The sequence below is a fragment of the Peromyscus leucopus genome, chromosome 14 (genome assembly GCF_004664715.2).
Source record: "Peromyscus leucopus breed LL Stock chromosome 14, UCI_PerLeu_2.1, whole genome shotgun sequence".
Taxonomy (NCBI): Eukaryota; Metazoa; Chordata; class Mammalia; order Rodentia; family Cricetidae; genus Peromyscus; species Peromyscus leucopus.
The window spans coordinates 33502-47517 of NC_051075.1; the positions used below are offsets into that span (position 1 = coordinate 33502).

At 38.2% G+C, this 14016-nt stretch overlaps 1 pseudogene; it reads left to right on the forward strand.

Annotated features, from left to right (window-relative positions):
- Positions 1-11505: 11505 nt before the first annotated feature.
- LOC114708451 lies at positions 11506-13006 on the forward strand (annotated as a pseudogene).
- The last annotated feature ends 1010 nt before the right edge of the window (positions 13007-14016 follow it).

Below are 14016 nucleotides of genomic sequence, written 5' to 3' on the forward strand. Positions count from 1 at the left end.
TACTCTGCAAAAGAACACTGGTTCAGTTCCCAGAGCCTACAGAGTGGATAAGAACCATCTGTAACTTCAGTTCCAGAGAATTTAATATGCTCTTTGAGCATTTATGGTCACTACAAGCATGTGCTGCATTAATGTACTTACACTGGAAACATCCATTCATATAACATAAAAAAATAAATTGCAATAAATAAAGTATACAATACAGCATTCATTTCTTCCACTGGGTTTGATAAGAACAGTATTTGACCTGAATACCTTAAATACCATTGTCCTTAAATGCCATTTCCTTAAATTGGACTACAAAAGCCAAGAGCAAAGGTTAGGTACAAAGCCTTGGGGGGTGGTGTTCTGGATGAAATATCATATATTTTCATGAAAAATCTGGTAAAAATGACTGGTAATAAAGCTAAGAGAAAAATCTTAGTGACAAATGCTGGCAAAGAAAGCCAGTTGCAAAGGCAAAAATAAAAACCTGAACAAAAAGGGAAACTGAAAGATCCTGGTGAATTCCAGGCTTGGTGATAGCTGGCAGAAAAGAAGAGGTGGAAAAGATAGATAAAAAAGATGGGAGCAAAGGATAGGCAAAAAGTCCTGGCACATAGACCAGGTGGGAAATCCTGTAAATGCTAAGAGAAAAGGCTGGGTGAAACAGGCAGGGTTACACTCAGAGACCATAGTTGACCCTAGAACAGACACTCTGAGGCCATGGCAGGCCCCAAGTTACATTGAGTAAACACAGAGGCAATGCCTGACCAAGTGACAGAATGATTGTTTTCAAAATATGTAGCTTGCCCTGTGACTGAATGTCTACACTCAGAAGCCATGGCTGACTTTTTTGAGGAAACTCAGGTTTTAACTGACCATGTGACAGGCTAACTAAACTCAGAGATCATGGATGACCCTATGACAGACTGACTACACTCAGAGGACATGAATGATCCCAGGAAAGACTGACAAGACCTGGAGGTCATGCCTCACACTGTGACAGATTGAATATGCTTGGAGGCCATGGCTCATCCTGTGACAGACTGACTAAACTCAGAATTTATGGTTGATCCTATGACAAACTGGCAACACACAGAGACCATAGATGGCCCAGAGATACACTGAATATACTCAGAAGTCATTGGTGACCCTGTGACAGACTGACTACACACAGACACTAAGGCTAATCCCATGACAGACTGACTACACTCAGAGGACATGAGCAACCTGAGATAGACTGAGTAAACTCAGAGGCCAAGGTTGACCCTGTTAAAAAATTGGAAACAATGTTATGATGGGGGGAGTTAGATCTCTGTGTGATTACACACTAGATGGTTTTAAAATGGAACAACTAAATGAGGGAAAAGTTAACTTTGATATGGTTTACATAATGTTAATTATAATCATAATTGGTTTGAAAGTTCTTGTTTTATCCTTAAAAAATGGTTAATATAAGTGCCAAGACACAGGCCTTAGAAAAATTTTCTATTAGTAATTATGCAAACCTGAGGAAAATTTACTATTCAAAAGATATAAGACTTAGAAAAATTTACTAGTAATAACATGCAAGCCTTACAATCTCCTTACTACTAAGGAGATTAATTCAATTTTTACCAATAAGATAAAAGCTCTAGAAATATTTACTGATGAAGAGGTCAAAAAGGTAACTGATAATATTCAAACCCCAGAAGAACATATTAAAACAGATAATAGAGATATTCAGACAAAGACAGAGGAATTTAAAGGACAACCAACCTCACCATCACATATAAAATTAAAGACAAATAGCCCAAGGTTGTCAAACAACCAACAATAATTTATCCGGTCTCTTTTCAGGAACAACAGCCAAATGACAGGCATCCCTGAGTCTATGTAAGAGCTGATTGGATTCATGTGGAATGTTAGATTTGAGGAGATTTAAGGAAATGATAGTCTCATGTTGCATGTATTCACCTTTTGTGAAGCATATGCTCAGTTCATAGTCAGCTAGCAACAGAATTGTCCCACACAACTGGAAAGACTGGTTATAACAGTATTGGAACCTGGTTCTCAATTACCATAGAGGACCTGGTGGAAAGATGAGACAAGGACCATTGAACATCGACGTAGGATTAGAGGTATTGAAATCTCCCAAGACCAACTTCTTAAAGAGGGTGATTATGCAGATGTACAAAGACAATCTATATATGATGTCCATAACCTGGGTCTATGTCATGTGCATCTTTGAATGCTTAGGATAGAACTCAAAAAGTCAGAAAGAGAACTGAGTCATTTACTAAAGATACAGGGCCCAAAAGAAACCTTCAAAATTTTTATAAATATTGGCTTCAGCTATAAATAGAATGATACCAAATTCAGAGGCTAGCTAGATAAATAAATAAATAATAATTGAATCTTGGTTTTTGAAAATGCTAATTCACAATACAAAAGGGTCATTAGGTGTGGGGTTCCCCTGACTCTACCAAAGAATTACGTCTACTGCCCACAGTAGACCTTCACTGAGGAGGAGGAGTGTAACACTGGCCTGTCCATCACCCAGCCTCCCAGTATCCGGAGACAATCAGATGCAGTGGGGAGCCATGTCAAGCAGGAACTCATTTATTAAGCATCAGTACACCCTTTATAAAGTACCAAACCACAAGCCAGCTTTCTTTCTGCCAATTACAACAAAGGTCTGCCAATCACAACAAAAGTAACATATCCACAAGCTTCTCCAGGCATAGCTCAGCATAATGATCATAAGGAGGCCATGCACCTATGTCATCTCTGGTGATCCCAAGAGCCAATAATAATTTTTGGTAAACAAATTAGGTCCCCACCCAGCTCACTTCTTCTCAGTGCCATCTTTGGCTTTCGCAGCCCAACATGTGCTCAGCATACCCACAATTAGGCTTTTAAAGGTAATATCAGAACCCATAGAGGAATGGGTCAGAGAAACAGTCAGTATTGAATAGGATAACCATGATGATGTTTAGATAGGAGGGATAATTTCCAGAGGCTTGAAGAAAAATTCAAATGTCAGATGTTCTAATTGTGGCAAATAAAGTCACCTAAAATGGGATTGTAGACAGGGTGTTCCTAGAAACAATGTTTTCTCTAGGAATAATCAAAACAGAAGGTCCCTGCCTTCTGGAATATGCAGAAGGTGCAGCAAAGACCAATATTGAATCAATGAATGCAGACCAACAAGACAAGCAAGGCAACCCTTTACCATCAGAAAATGCCATGGGGGCATCTCACAGTCCTCCATGTCAAACTTGGTTCCCTGTCACCAATGGGGGAAACTCCTCCTGAGAGCAACTGAAGGACCTAGTGACTATTGTAAAAAACCATACTGGTCTGGATGTTAGAACCACTTTAGAAGATAAAACAAAAATTTCAGGAGAAATCATAAAGTGAATATTTTGGCAGACTTCTATAAATGATCAAAGACTAAAGTTAAAGGTATGAATAAATGAAATTGTAATTGAAGGTCTTGTAGACATAGGGGCAGATGTAACAATAATAGCACCAGAATCTTGGCATCCAAATTAGCCTCTTCTGGAGGTTCAGATTTTAAGGATTGGAACTTTATCTCAGGTAAAACAAAGCATGAGATGGATAAAATGTATAGGGCCAGAAGGACATAGAGGAAAATTAAAACCATATGTATCTAATATAGGAGTGAATTTATGGGGACATGATTGTTACAGTAGTGGAATACCCAGATTAACATTCCTCCAATCTCAGAACCAAACCATAAACTAATGTATGTTTCTGGGAGAAATATTAAGAGGTAGTGTAAAGAACAGTCACCAATTATTCATGTTGTATAAAAACTCAGAACAACAGCTGTTGAACTTTCAAAGGTACCAATAGCCCTACCTTTAAAATGAATGACAGAAAAACCTGTCTGGGTGGGAAAATGGCCTTTGACATCAGAAAAACCATAGGCCTTAGAACAGCTGGCAGAGGAGCAGCTAAATGATTAACATATTGAGGAATCAACCAGTCCTTGTAATTTTCCTGTATTTGCTATTAAAAAAGGATCTGGAAAATGGAGAATCATAACAAATCTAAGAGCTATTAATAAGGTGATACAACCAATGGTCTCTTTACAGCCTGGAGTTCCCCTATCTTCTTTATTACCTAAAGGATGGTCTATTATAGTTACTGATTTAAAAGACTGTGTCTTTACTATACCTTTACAAGAAAAGGAGAGAGAAAAAAATTGCTTTCATGGTGCCTACTCATAGTAATTTTCAGCCTGGTAAGAGACACCAATGGAAGATTCTCCTATAAGGGATGTTAGACAGACCTGCCTTGTGCAATATTTTCTATGACAGCAGTTTGAAATGATTCATGCACAGGTTCATCAATCTATAATTTACTATTGTATGGACAATATCTTACTAGCTGATTCTAATGTAGACACTTTGGAGAAAATGTTCTAAGAAGTGGAGAAAATTTTGCCTGGTTTGGGATTACGAATTACTCCTGGACCCAGAAAGACAGTCATGGTATATACTCACTAATAAGTGGATTCTAGATATAAAATAAAGAACAATCAGACCACAACCCATAGAACCATGGAGGCTATATATATAGCATGGAGGTCCCTAGGACGACTGTGGCTTATAATAAATTTCAGTTTTACTCAATTATTGAAAAAAATAGCCAAATGAATGGAAACACATGAACTATGAACCAAAGGCTGAGGGGCCCCCAGCTGGATCAGGCCCTCTGAATAGGTGAGACAGCTGATTGGCTTGATCAGTTTGGGAAGCAACTCGGCAGTGGGACCAAGTCCTGTGCTCATTGCATGAGTTGGTTGTTTGAAACCTGGAGCTTATGCAGGGACACTTGGCTCAGTCTGGGAGGAAGGGACTGGACCTACCTGGACTGAATCTACCAGGTTGATCACAGTCCTCAGTGGAGGATTTGCCCTGGAGGAGGTGGGAATGGGGGGTGGGCTGGGGGTAAGGGGAGGGGGTGGGAGAAGGGAGAATAGGGGGACCCATGGCTGATATGTAGAACTGAATGGTATTGTAAAATAAAATTTAAAAAATTGCTCCTGGAAAAAATGCAAAGAGGAGATTCTATTAATTGCCTAGGATATAAAATATGTTAAAAAAAATTCAACCCCAAAAGGTACAAATCAGGAGAGATTAATTGCAGACTCTTATGACTTTCAAAAGATTTCTGAGAGACATTAACTAGATATTGCCCAAAATTGAATTAACAACTCAAGAACTGAGTAATTTATATTAAACCTTACAAGATAACAAGGACTTAAATAGCCCAAGAAAATAATACACTGAAGCTGAGAGAGAATTGGTTTGATAGAAAAGAAATTACAGGATGTACATGTGGATTGTTTAGATCTGGAGCTTGGTTGCATTCTGGTTGTTTTACCTTCTACACATTCCCCTACAGAAATTTTAATGCAGAGAGAAGATAATATCTTAGAATATATATTTTTACCACACAAACAGAGCAAAAAATTAAAGACCTATATAGAAAAGATTTCTGAGTTGAATCTGAAAATGAGATTTAGACTTCATCAATTAGCAGAAATAGACACAGCAGAAATTGTAGTACCTTTTACTAATGAGGAAATTTCCTCTTTGTGGGCAGAAAATTAACATTGACAAAGAGCTTGCAGTATTTTTTTGGGAGAGATTAAGAATATTCCAAAAGCAAGAGAACTCGGTTTATAAAGAAAACTAAAATGATATTTCCTCATATTGGATGGGGAACACCAATTACTGGAGCCCCTACATTCTATAGTGATGCAAACAAATCATAAAAGGAAGGTTAGAAATAAAGAAATTTGAATAAGGTGGTTCAAAATTCTTATGATTCTGTTCAAAAGTCTGAATTATATGATATTCTCATGATATTATTAGATTTTCCAGAACCTCTCAATAGAGTTATTGACTCTCAATATGCAGAAAGAGTTGTTTTACATATTGAAACTGCTGAATTTGTTCCAGATAATACAGAATTGACTTTGTTACTTATTCAGTTACAAGGAATATTCTGAAATAAAAATCATCCCTTATATATAACATATTTATATTAGATCCCATACAGTTCTACCAGGCTCTCTAACACAAGGTAATGATGGAATTGATAAACTATTGGTAGGAAATGTGCTACAAATCTCAGAATTTCATTTTAAAAAACACCATATCAATAGTAAGGGTTTGAAAGAAAAGATTTTTCCATCACTTGGCAACAAGCCAAGGAAATTATAAGGAAATGCCCTACATGTTCCTTGTATAACCAAACTCCACTACCTGCAGGAAGTAACTCAAAAGTTAATCAAGTAATGAAATTTGGCAAATGGTGATGTTTCATTTTGCTAAATTTAAAAAATTAAAATATGTACACTACACCATAGATATATATTCAAGATTTCAATGGACAATTCCTTTGAGTTGTGACAATGCTGATTCTGTAATCACACATTTGTTAGAAGTTATAGCCATCATAGGGATGTACAAGTTAAGATTGACAATTCTCTATCATACGTCTCTAGTAAAATAAAACAGTTTTTTTTACATTTTACAACATAAAGTATATTACAGCTATACCACACAATCCTACAGGGCAAGCAGGTATATAAACATCTAATCAAACTCTAAAAGATATGCTTAATAAACAGAAAGGAGTAATAAAGACCAATAGAGATAGATATGCATAATGATATCTTACCTTTACATTTTATAAATGCAAATGAGAAAGGAATGACAGCTGAAGAGAGACAATGGATAATATAAAACACTACTGAAGTAAATGAGCCTATATATTTTAAAGATGTCCTGACCTCAGAATGGAAACCAGAATATGTGTTATGTTGAAGAAGATGTTTTGATTTTTGTTTCCACAGGAGAAGAAAAGCTATGGATGCCATCAAAATTAAGATTAGATTCGAACAATAAAGACCTCTTGATTAGAAGAGGTAATAGTTCATCAATGAGAATGGCCATTCAATCTAAACTAACATATAACACTAACAAATGGTCTTCATTTGATAAGCTATAACTTGCCAAAATGGAAACTCACCAAAGTTAGGGTTGTAGTAGGGTTTTGTTTTTGTCTTTCCTGGAGAATGAAGGCAATCAGCTAAGGAATTTGAAGACCACTGGACAAATGAGACATCTGAAGAAAAACAATGAATCATCCAGGGAAAATGTCCCAAGGAAAGGAGTAAATTCGCCTATTGGTATATCACATCTCCAACAGGATAAAATTTCATAAATCTTCCAAAATGTTTATTTCTGCTGTTCTCTATAGACATATAATGAAAACGGTCTTTTTGTAGTCCCAGTTCAATTAAAAATTAAAGCTGGCTTTAGCATTGGAACGTGGCTCTCTCCTTCTCTAAACCCAAGCATGCTTGTTAAAAAGAAAAATCCAAAATCTCCGTCTCATGTCAAAATAGCCACCTGATATGGGACTGAAGAAAAACCAAACATAAGGAACTATTATAATGCTCTAATCTTATAATCCTTTGATTTTATTTTGACTCTAAAATTTTCTTTTCTTTTCTTTTTTTTTTTTTTTTTTTTTTTTTTTTTGGTTTTTCAAGACAGGGTTTCTCTGTGTAGCTTTGTGCCTCCTTTCCTGGAACTCACTTGGTAGCCCAGACTGGCCTCGAACTCACAGAGATCTGCCTGGCTCTGCCTCCTGAGTGCTAGGATTAAAGGCGTGTGCCACCACTGCCCGGCTTAAAACTTTTCTTAAGGTATAAATATTATATCAAAATTTATAAAATTAATATATATATATATATATATTTAAACTTTGTCATGATTTTAATTGTCATATAGAATACTACCTAACCCTAGAAAAAGGCTTCATCTAGCTTCCTGTACATGACTTCAGGTTTGAGTCTCTATTTGGTAACTAGGAATTAACTTTTTGTACTCTGGATATATATAAAAAATTTATTGTCCTTTAACTTCTTTGAGATCTGCTGCAGATGACATTTAAAATGTGTTAAGTTTTCTGCAATGAACCATGACCATTTCTAGTAGTGACATTTGAAGTCTCCAATTGGAGGATGCAGCCCAAAACAACAATTCTACCTGGATTGTGTTAACACCACTAAGCTGACAAATACTACCTAAAGATCAGCGTTGGACTCCCAACTACTCAGGACAATTTCAAGGTGGCTAGCTGAGATGGTCCAGCCTCACAGACTACTCTAGCTAGGACTCAAGACAAGCCTTCCACTTTCCCATTACACAGAGAGTAGATAACAAATGGTACAGCTAGCACTTCTAGGACTTGACAATTATCCTAATCTTTTTTAGGGTCCCCTAAAGATGCCATCACCCTCAGACAACAGTAAGTAATTTTATGAACATGATGCCCATATTCCCAAGAGGTGGAGTGGGTGGTTTTTTGGGTCACTCAGTAGGTTATGGATATTTGTCATCATTTCAGGGGGGGTGGGGTGGTTACAAGCTGTTATTGGTAACAGTCAGGAAAAAAGCCAAACAAAGGAGATTAGATTCAGGGACATGGCTGACCTTGTGAAAGACTGAGTTCACTCAGAGGCCATAGCTGATCTAATGACAGACTGACTAAACTTAAGGGTCATGCTTGATCCTATGACAGGCTGACTATACTTGGACACTGGGAATGTTCTGGTGACAGAATGACTATACTCAGAAGCCATGGCTTACCCTATGACAGACTCACTACACTCAGAAGCCATGGTCAACTCTGTGACACACTGACTATGCTCAGAGGACATTGTTGATTCTTTGAAAGACTGACTACACTCAGAAGGCTTGGCTTACCCCATTATATGCTGAGGACACTCAGAAGCCATGACTGACCCTATGACAGACTGAATAAAGTCAGGAAGTGGCTTATTCTATGACATACTGACTATACTCATATACCATTGCTTATCCCAAGACAGACTGACTAGACAAAGGGGTCATGTTTGACCCTGTAACATACTGATTATACTTGGAGGATATGGATCTCCTGATGACAGAGTGAACACATTCAGAGACCATGGACTACTCTATGACAGACTCATTACAATCAGAGATCATGACTGATTGTATGACACAATGACTACAGTTAGAGGCTATGGATGACCTATGAGAGACTGACTAAACTTGGAGGATTTGGTTGACATGTGACAGACTGACTACACTGAAAATCCATGATGATACCATGATAGACTGACTTTACTTGGAGACAATGGTAGTATCCTCAGAAGACTTGGCTGATGCTATGCAAAACTGAATAAACTAAAACGCCATGACTAATCCAATAACAGATGGACTACACTTGGATGCTATGGCTGACTTGTGGCAAACTGACTAAAATCAGAGTGCATATCTGATTCTGTGACAGACTGATTATACTTAGAGGTCATGGCTGTTCTGGTGATATATTGAATACTCTCAGGTAAATGTTGTTCCCATGACAGACTTACTGAATTCAGAGGATGTGGCTTATTAAATGACAGACTGACTATACTCAAAAACCATGTCTACCATGTCATGTCCCATGACAGATTGTAACATGAATCTTAAAAGGTCTTATAATAATAAAAAAAAACGCAGAGCCATATATTGGGGTAAAAGCTGAAAGATCAGAGAAGTAGAACAGTCAGCCACTAGCTTAACTCTATAAAATCCTCAGCCTCAAGAGAAAGCATTCCTGTTTCCTCATGCCTTATATACCTTTCTGTGTCCTGCTATATTACTTCCTGGGATTAAAGATATGTGTCACCACTGCCTGGTCCTGTTTCTTCAAGGAACAATGGAAACAGAATGCTCCTTCCTTCTGGAATATACAGAAGGTGTGGTAAGGGAAAACACTGGACCAACGAATGTAGATCAACAACAGACAGGAAAGGTAATCCTTTGCCTCAGTTTTTGGGAAACTCCCAGAGGGGCCTCATGCAGGCCCCCACAGCAAATCCAGTTCAGACCTTTCCTGCAGTCATGGAGAAAACCCCTATTCAGAGCAATTAAATAACCAAATACCTATTGGAATAAATCATGTTGTTCGGGATGATGAAACAGAGAGAATAGAAAATTCAGGAGAAAACATAAAGAAAAAATTTTGGCAAACTTCTATAAATGAAAAAGGACCAAAATTAACAATAAAAATAAATGGTGTTTTGTTGTCTGGTCTGGTAGAAACAGGTGCTGACATTACCATAATTGCACCAGAATTTTGGCATCCAACTTGGCCTCTTCAGGAGGTAAACTTTCAACTCTTAGGAATTGGAACATTATCTCAAGTGAAACAGAGTGCAAGATGGCTCAATTGTATAGGTCCAGAAGGACAAAGAGGAGAATTAAAACCATATGTGGCTAACATAGCTATGAACCTGTGGAGTCAAGACTTCTTGCAACAATGGAATACTCAGATTAACATCCCTCCAACCTCAGAAACAAATCATAAACTAGCACATGTTTCTGAGAGAAATATTAGAAGATATTATTCTAATGAGTGGTCACCAGCCATCCATATTACACAAGAACAGGGCACAACAACTGATGATCTCCCAAAGACACCAACAGCTCTACCTTTAAAATGGTTAACAGACAAGCCTGTATGGTTTCAGCAATGGCCTTTAACAACAGAGAAACTCCAGGCTTTAGAAGAGCTGGTAGAAGAAGTTAAATGCTCAGCATATTAAAGAACCAATCAGCCCTTGGAATTCTCCTGTATTTGTTATTAAAAAGAAATCTGGTAAAAGGAGAATGCTAACAGACCTTAGAGCAATTAACAAAGTAATTCAGCCAATGGGCTCTCTACAATCTGGGATTCCTTTGCCTACTCTGTTACCAAAAGGATGGCCTCTCATAGTTATTGATTTAAAATACTGTTTCTTTTCAATACCATTACAAGAAAAAGACAGAGAAAGATTTGCTTTCACAATGCCTACAATTCTCAACCGGTTAAAAGATTTCAATGGAGGGTCCTCCCACAGGAAATGTTGAATAGCCCAACTCTGTGCCAATATTTTGTACAACAGCCATTAGAAGTGATAGGTAAAAAATTTCCTAAATCTATAATTTATCAGTATATGGATTATATTTTACTAGCTGACTCAAATGCAGATACTTTAGAAAGAATATTTGAAGAAGTAAAGAAAATTTTGCCTTACTGGGGATTACAAATTGCTCCTAAAAAGATACAAAGAGGAGATTCTATTAATTATTTAGGATATAAAATAGAGCTACAAAAAATTAGACCCCAAAAGGTGCAAATTAGGAGAGATAGACTACAGACTCTTAATGACTTTCAAAGATTATTTGGAGACATTTCTCATCTACAAACTATTGTTGGGGTAAAAAATGATGAACTGAATAATTTGCTCAAAACCTTAGAAGGTGACTGCGTGTGCAGCCAGCCAGTGAGAGGGCACGAGCGGCGGCGCAGCCTGCAGCCTCCCGCCAGCCAGCGAGCCAGTGCGCAGCAGCGGAAGCGACCGGGAAGCAAATGGGCGAGCAAGCAAGCAGGCTGAGGTGAGGCTGAGTCGCGAGCGACATGGGGGACCGAGAGCAGCTGCTGCAGCGGGCGCGACTGGCGGAGCAGGCGGAGCAGGCGGAGCCCTACGACGACATGGCCTCTGCCATGAAGGCGGTGACAGAGCTGAATGAACCTCTATCTAATGAAGATAAATCTTCTCTCTGTGGCCTACAAGAATGTAGTTGGTGCCAGGCGATCTTCTTGGAGGGTCATTAGTAGCATTGAGCAAAAAACCATGGCAGATGGAAATGAAAAGAAGTTGGAGAAAGTTAAAGCTTACCAGGAGAAGATTGAGAAGAAGCTGGAGACAGTTTGCAATGATGTCTTGGCTCTGCTTGACAAGTTCCTCATCAAGAACTGCAATGATTTCCAGTATGAGAGCAAAGTGTTCTACCTGAAAATGAAGGGCGATTACTACCGCTACTTGGCAGAGGAGAAGAAAAACAGTGTGGTTGAAGCTTCTGAGACCACATACAAGGAAGCCTTTGAAATCAGCAAAGAGCACATGCAGCCAACACACCCCATCCGCCTTGGTCTGGCCCTCAATTTTTCTGTGTTCTACTATGATATCCAGAATGCACCAGAGCAGGTCTGCCTCTTAGCTAAACAAGCCTTCGATGATGCCATTGCTGAGCTGGACACATTAAATGAGGATTCCTATAAGGACTCCACTCTTATCATGCAGTTGCTGTGAGACAACCTCACCCTCTGGACGAGCGACCAGCAGGATGAAGAAGCAGGAGAAGGCAACTGAAGACCCTTCAGGTCCCTGGCCCTTCCTTCACCCACTCCCCCCATCATTACTGATTCTTTCTTGCCACAATCACTATATCTAGTGCTAAACCTATCTGTATTGGCAGCACAGCTATTCAGATCTGCCCTCCTGTCCCTTGGGAAGCAGTTTCAGATAAACCTTCATGGGCATTTGCTGGACTGATGGTTGCTTTGAACCACAGGGCATTCCCTTTTGAATTGTGCAGAGAAGTGTGTTCTGAATGAAGCATTTTATTATGTCTGTTGATCTCCGGCAAATCTAGGTGATGGTAATTGAGTGTAGAAAGGAGAATTAGCCAACACAGGCTATGGCTGCTATTTAAAACAAGCTGATAGTGTTCTGTTAAGCAGTACATCTTGTGCATGCAAAAATGAATTCGACCCTCTCACCCATTCCTTCTGCTAATGGAAACTGACACAGCGACACCTTGTTCCTTCACCATCAGCTTTATAGACTGTTTAACGTGAGCTTTCAGCAGCCCTTGCTGTGCCTCTGAAATGATGAGGTGCACACACTTTCTTTTCAATGCAGTGCATCAGAAGTTTGGATATGTGTAACTTTTTTTTGGTTGTGATTAAGAATCATGGATTTATTTTTTGTATCTCTTTGGCTATTGTTCTTGTGTATCCTGACAGCATCATGTGTGTCAACCTGTGTCAATCATGATGGGTGGTTATGAAATGCCAGACTGCTAAAATAAATGTTTTGGACTTAAAAGACTAAATAAATGCTGCTTTTGGGGATATTATCTGTGCCTGGCCTTGATTTTTTCTCCCCTCTGCCTTTCCCCTTCCTACAAAGCTGGTTTGAGTTTCTCAAAAATTGTAGCATTGGTAGTATGTATTCAGACTTTCCTGTCCTTTGAAATTAAATATTTTGTAGCAAAAAGAAAAAAAAGAAAAAAAAAACCTTAGAAGGTGACAAGGACTTAAATAGTCCAAGGGAATTATCACCTGAAGCTGAGAAAGAATTGGCCTTGGTAGAAAAGAAAGTACATGAAGGGCACGTGGATGATATTGATCCAAAGCTGGGTTGCATTTTGGTTATTTTAACTTCTAGGCATTCTCCTACAGGAATATTAATGCAGAGGAAAGAAAATGTATTGGAATGGATATTTTTACCAAATAAACCAAATAAAAAATTAAAAACATGTGGAAAAAAATCTTTGACTTGATTTGGATAGGAAAACTGAAACTTCGTCAATTAGCAGTAATAGACCCAGCAGAAATTGTCATACCTTTAACTAAGGAGGACATTGAAAAATTATGGACCGATAGTGAACCTTGGCAAAGAGCTTGCAATAATTTTTGGGAGAAATTAACAGCAAATATTCCAAAAGCGATAGAATTGATCTTATAAAGAGAGCTGATTGGATCTTGCCTCGAATTGTATGGGAAAAACCCATATCTAGAGTTCGTACATTTTATACAGATGCCAACAAACAAAGAAAGGCAGTTTACAAATCAGAAAATTTAAGTAAAGTGGTTCAAAGTCCTTATAATTCAGTTCAAAAATCAGAATTGTATGCTATTCTGTTGGTATTAATGGATTTTTCAGAACCTCTCAACATAGTAACTGACTCTCAGTATGCTGAAATAGTAGTAGTATTACATATTGAGACTGCAGAATTTATCCCTGATGCTTCATAATTAACTTCACTATTTATTCAATTATAAGATACAATCAGGAAAAGGAGTCATCCGTTATATGTAACTCACATCCGATCCCATACTGGTCTGCCAGGCCCTCTAGCA